Source organism: Agelaius phoeniceus, chromosome 4, assembly GCF_051311805.1.
Source record: "Agelaius phoeniceus isolate bAgePho1 chromosome 4, bAgePho1.hap1, whole genome shotgun sequence".
In the NCBI taxonomy this organism is placed as follows: Eukaryota; Metazoa; Chordata; class Aves; order Passeriformes; family Icteridae; genus Agelaius; species Agelaius phoeniceus.
The window spans coordinates 13,688,037-13,694,036 of NC_135268.1; the positions used below are offsets into that span (position 1 = coordinate 13,688,037).

At 63.0% G+C, this 6,000-nt stretch overlaps 1 long non-coding RNA gene across 2 annotated transcripts; it reads right to left on the reverse strand.

Annotated features, from left to right (window-relative positions):
- Positions 1 to 2,399: 2,399 nt before the first annotated feature.
- LOC129120702 (uncharacterized) lies at positions 2,400 to 5,514 on the reverse strand. 2 transcript variants are annotated; one of them, XR_013181982.1, is made up of 5 exons: positions 5,185 to 5,514; positions 4,868 to 4,993; positions 4,212 to 4,381; positions 2,909 to 3,150; positions 2,400 to 2,732 (listed from the first exon to the last, which is right to left on the reverse strand). It is a non-coding gene; the product is annotated as an uncharacterized LOC129120702 (long non-coding RNA). The 2 variants fall into 2 exon arrangements; XR_008534319.2 differs by lacking the exon at positions 2,400 to 2,732 and having other exon boundaries at positions 2,739 to 3,150; positions 5,185 to 5,512.
- Between the last annotated feature and the right edge of the window lie 486 nt (positions 5,515 to 6,000).

The window sequence follows — 6,000 nt, forward strand, 5'->3', positions numbered from 1 at the left end:
CTCGCCCCCTTGCCCGGACCCCTCCTACGGACGGGGTCCCGCCCTGGCCCCCTCCCAGGGACCCCATCCTCCGAACCGGGGCCCGGGTGGGGGGAGCAGGACCACGGCGGATGATCGTGTTCCTGGCAAGTTTTTTTTTAATGCATGATCACGCCGCGGAGTGACGTGCCCCCCTCGGCTTCCCCCCAACCCCACCCACCCCCCCTCCCTCCCCCCGGGCCCCGGTTCGGAGGATGGGGTCCCCGTAGGAGGAGTCCGGGGAAGGGGGCGAGGCCTGCAAGGAGAATTATCCCTCAAGCCCCGACCCCTGCCCGGACCCCCTCCGGAGGAGGGGGTCCAGCCTAATCTACCCACACCCCTTCCCCAGGATCCCCCCCAGTGTGATGTTGGGAAAGCCGGAGCCCCGGCGGTGTCGGGCGGTGTGTTGGACTGCAATGAGGGCACCCGCAGAGCGGGTCCGGCCCCGTGTGGGGACCCCAGCGAGGGTGGGGGCGCCGGGCTCCGGCCCTCAGGGCTTTATTATTGCCCGGCACCCCGAGCCCTGCGGCTGCGAGGAAAGGAGAGGAGAGGATGGGGAGACAGGAGAGATGGGGGTGGTGAGGACGGGGAGGGAGAGGGGTCGGAGTGAGGAGGGAAGCGGGAGAGGAAGGGAAAGGCTGGGGGGGAGAAGAGGGACGGTGGAGAGAGGAGGAATATAAGGGAGTAGCGGGGAAGGGACAGAACAGGAAGGAGTGGGGGAGGTCAGGTTTGGGAGGAGAGGAAAGGAGCATTTCAGCGGGAGAGGGAAGGGGGAGAAAGAAAGCGAATACGCGGAGAAGGAAGGAGGGGTAGAGAGAGGGACAGAAGGGGAGGCCGAAGCCTCCGCGCCTTACCTGCGGAGCCCGCACAGGGAGCTCCCGTCCGCACCGTGCTCTGAGTGAGCAAATGGCGGCCGACGGAATTTCCGGGGTCTAAATCACCTCGGCCCCGCCCCGCGCAGCCGCCCTGGAGCCCCGCGCACCTGAACCACGCCCGGCCTGCACACCTGAGCCACGCCCCGCCCCTGGTTCCGTCCCTTGTGCCGCCAGGCACCGCCCCTGGTACCACCCCCTGTTCTGTCAGGCCCCGCTCCCGGTACCGCCCCCTGTGCCGTCTGGCCCCGCCCCGAGCCCGCCCCCCCTTCCCGGGATCGCTCGCGACCCCGCCCCTCACACTTGGGCCGAACCGGGGCCGCTCCGGGCGCGGAGCCCGGGGCTCCAAGGTGGGGGCCGGGAATGGGACTGGGGTTCTGGTTCAGCTCCTGTCGGTATCGGCCGGGGGTCCCGACTGAGAGCCGGGGCTGGGGCTGAGACACTCCAGGGCCCGAGCCTCCCCGGGCCGGTGGCGACAGAAGCTGCCACGGCTCGGGCAGGGAGTTCCGGGGCCGAGGGGCAGCGGGGACAGCCCCATCCCGGTGCTCGGGCTCCGGCGCTCCCGGCGGTTTTCTCTGGCGGAGGGTGGGGGACAGGCGGGAGGCTCCTCGTAGAGGAGTTTCTGGGGCGTCGGGGCCATGGTAGGCCTGGAGGAGTGCGGGCTGTGAGGGAGGGATGCTCCTCTGGAAGCGGGTGTATCCGGCCGGGCTGTGTTCCCGGGCGGGGTGGGAGGTGCTGCAGCTGAAATAAACCTGAATACAGCGATTCCCCACATCTGCCAGTGCTGCCCCACAGACACACAGGACCAGGCACGGAGGGTGCCTCCATCCCAGGTCCCAAGCACTTCCCATAAACTGGATATGGGGTAGGGGTGGGCAATACTCTTCCAGCTGCCCGCTGCTACATCACACACGGGGTCACAAACAGAGCTGCAGTGCTGGCTCTTAACTGCCACGTGCTGTGTTTCGGGGGCTTGGAACATCCTGAGGGGATCAGGTTTGGAGCTCAGAAAGGGACAAAGTCCTGCATTTTTCACAGTGGAAAACAGAGACTAAATCCAGTGGGTTTGGGTCTAAAGGCAAAAATTTAGTCTTATTTTCACCTGTTGAGAACAGAGACTAAATATAGCATTTTTTGGGCCTTGAAACCAAGCTCTGGGGGATGATTTTGGGTCGCAGAAGCACAGCCCAATGTTTATGAAGCTCAGAAAAAGTAAAGTCCTGCATTTTCTTTTCTTGAAAATGCAGGTCTAGTCCAGTGTTTCTGGGACTCAGAAAAATGACCAAGTGGCACTTCCCAGAGACCTGGGAACAGCAGCTCAGGTGCCTGCTTTCAGCCCCCAAAGCAGAGGCTAGGGGAGAGCCTTTGGGTGGGAGGGCTGGGGATGAGGACCCTCTCTGGAGGAGGGGGTCCGGTCACCTTGGTCCCCAAAGGTGGGGACACCAGCACGCCCCAGGCTGTTTCAAGGGTCTGAGATAGTCTCAGGAAAGAAAAGCACTTTTCAGCCCCTTTTCCATGTCCAACTGTTTATTGTGCACAACGACTACAACAGTTATGACTTCTATTTAAACAATAACTATGACAAGAAAGAGTTAATAGTTATAACCAAGTTAATAGTTATATGTAATTGATGACAGTGAGTCATGTACAACTTGGCCAAAAGCCCAGATAACTGAAATTAGCTGGAGCTTTTAAGTGGCTTGTAACAAAAAACAGCAGTTGCTAAGCCAGAGCTGGAAGGAACTGGAGCAGCCATCAACTGGAGCATCTCAGTTCCAGAGCTGGAATGAAGAACATGCCACAGCCAGAGCTGGAGGTTCAGCAAGCTGGACTGGGTAACACCTGCAAGTGAAACAAGCAGAAGGAACAGACATCACCTGGGCCCTCAGATATCCTGAGCAATAAGTCAGCAGGGGTCCATCAGCAGGAGCTGTGAGCACCAGGAACAGCTCTTGTCCAGTGTCCATCAGCTGGAGCTGTAACAGGCACAGGCATCCCTGAGGGAGAGCTGAGCTCACCTGCAGCTGCAGCAGGAACGTCTCCTGGCTGGATCTGGAACTGGTGCACCCTGGATTCCCAGCCAGGCGCAGGCGTGGATGTCCCTGATCAGGAGCTCTGAGCAGCCTCTTCCCTCGGGGAGTGAAGCCAGGCCAGGTGCCCCTCTCTGTCTGCATGGAGGTGGCTCCCAGTCCCACCCCTGAGAGCAGAAGGGAGGCAGGGGCTCTCCTGGGGATGTGGTGCAGCAGCGTCTCCTCTGTCTCTGCAGAAAGGGGGTCAGTCAGCATCCCCAGGGTGCACAGCACAGCCCCACAGGAGATGCCTGTCCCCCCTCCCAGGCAGGGGCAGCCCTTCCCTCCCTGCTGCCCCTGCTTTGGGCACAGACTGTGCACCGAGGACAGGGAGGCAGAAATCTCAATGGGAGAGCTCAGGGCTCAGCCCAGAAAACGCACGTTTCTGCCCAGAAGAGCAGAGGAGGAGGCACAGATTGCTGCAAGCCCTCTGCTCGGTGAGGGGCACTGTGGGAACCAGCCACCAAACAACACTGGGGCTGAGCCTGGCCTGGCCCAGCACCTTCCCCCAGCCACCCTCACCCTGCCCCAGAGCAGGACTGGGGAGCCACAGACTGTGTTGCCCATCCTGATAAACATCACTGAGCCAGGCACAGCACAACCCTGATCCCAGCCTGAACACGCCACAGGGCACATCCCTTAATCAACGCTGAGCCAAGCCCAACACTAAGGAGCAAATGACACCGGCCACAAAGGGCCCAGAATGGCCAGAAGCCCCCCGGGAGGGGGAGCAGGGCAGGATCGTCCCCAGCCCGTCTGTGACCAGAAGCCAAAGCAGCAGCAGCCCTGGGTGGTTGCTGATGGTGTGGGGAGAAGCCACCCCCGGGCAGCTCTGGTGCAGCCCCTTCTCCCAGCTCCCTTCACAGTGACGGCTCCCACAATTGTCAGGCACAGCTGAATCCCAGCCCCAGTTCCTGTCCCAACCCCCCTGCAGCCAGGGCCCTGTCCAGGAGCATGGCCACTGCAGCCCCAAACCATGCCAGGACAGGCCAGGCCACACAACCAGAAACCACAAGCACAACCACGTTCTTCCCAAGGAACAGCCAAGGACAATGCAGAGGCACAGCCATGACCCTGGCCCTGCTGCCAGCCCCAAAGTGGCCCACAGCAGGGCCAGCACCAGAACCAGCACAGTGCGTTCCCCTCAGCCATAGCCTGGCACGACTTCCTCAGGTCATGTGCATCGGGGCATTCCTTCCTTCCTGCCTGATCCCGCAACCTTCCCCAAAGCTGCCCAGGTCAGAGCACTCACCTGGGCTCATCCTCCTGTGCCAGCCTCTCTTGGTGCCACGCTGGGGCCGTGCTCCTCACCTGGGCTCATCCTCCCGTGCCAGCATGCCCAGGGCTGCTCCTGCTGGGGCTGTGTCCCAGGCTGAGCCCCTCGGCCAGTCCCCTGTGCTGTTTCCTGCATGGAGGCAGTCCCTGGGGAGGAAGAGGCTGCAGCTTTGCCTCTTGGAAGACAAAGCTTTTGCCCCAGCAGGAGCTCCCAATGCACACCACAGGTCCTTGCAGGCAGCAAAACACAGTGGTGAAAGCAGACCCTGCTTCTAAGGACTGCAGCGACCTCTGTGGACCCTCACCTGCCCCTTTTGTCACAGGGCTGCAGGGGCTGGGGCACCCCCCTGAGCCTCCCTGGAGCTCCTGAGCTTTCTGGACAAACACGAGCCCCCGGTGCCTCTCAGAAGCTTCTCCTGGGCCCAGGGCTGGTGTAGAGGCTTTGCCTCCTCTCCCTCCCCCTGCCGTGGCTGTAGGCCCCACCTGCCCCTTTCTTTGGTGGCTCTGCCTCCCTCCGGTGAGCCTGGGAGCAGGGACCCAGCTGTGCCGAGCCGGGCTACCCAGGCAGGGCCCTGGACAAGACACAGCTGGCTCGGAGACAGGGACAGTGAGGAAAGCCTTCCCCAGACTTACCGAATTTCACAGGAATGACGCGGTGGCTGCAATTGTTCCATCCTCTGCGAGACCCCATTCGGGGAGGGTCCATTTTGGGGAGCAGTGCCGGGCAGCCTTCTCTGCAGCTTCCCCGCGGCTGAATCCCTGCGAATATATTTGGAAAACACTTGTGTAGGTTCCAAGTTCCAGAGCACCCTTGACTCCCTTCTCTGCCATGTCACACTTTCCCGCGGGATAGGCCCGGGGCAGCCCCTGAGCTCCCGGCACTGCTGCTCCTGCCCCCGGCTGGGAGCCGCAGTTCGGGATAGCCCCGAGGTGGGAGAGCACGTACTCACCCTGAGCCCGAGCTCCGGAACGCCTCGTCCATGCCCGCAGACACCCAAAGGTCTCCCCAAGAGCACAGTGCAGCCTGGAAAGGGCGGGGGCCCCGGCCCCTTTGCCAGCAGCCGGCCCCGACCACACGGCCGGGCAGCGTCCGGCTCCCTGTTACAGCCCAGTCACCGCCGCGGGGACCGTGCCCTTCTCCCCGAGGCGCTGTCAAACCACAGCCCCCGTCAGGGCCTCGCCGCCCACCCAGAAAAGGCCGCGGGGCCCGCACGGCTCCGGCCCCGGGCGGGGCTCGCCCCCGGCGCTCCGCCCCCGCCGAGGCGCCCCCTGCAGCACGCGCACCGGAACTGCAGGCAGCGCCCCCCGAGCGCATCCCGCCGCGGCCGAGCCGGTGCTGCGGCCCCACGGCGGCACTTCCCGAGCGCCGGCTCCCTGTGTCCCTGTAGGGCCCTGCCCGCTCCCGGAACGGGCCCCGTGCCACCCACAGTGGCAGCCAGGCTTGGTCCCTGATCATTCCCGGTGAGAAGCGATCCCAGCTCTTCCCCGTTCCCGAACGGCCGCTGCTGTCAGAGGCAGCCGGGTCGCATTTGACACGAGCCCAGTTCGCGGTCCGAACTGGGACCGAACCGAATCGAGCCCTGCTCAGCCGAACTGTGCCGAACCGAATCGAGCTGGGCCGAACCCAGCCTCCTGCTCTCGTGTCCTTTAATGAGCGCCTGTGATGGACTTTTGGATCAAAGCATTTTCCCTGTTGATTTCCCTGCCTCTGTTTCCCTCTTGCCTTCCCTGTGCTGTCTCAGCCCGCTGAACTTCTTACCCCAAAA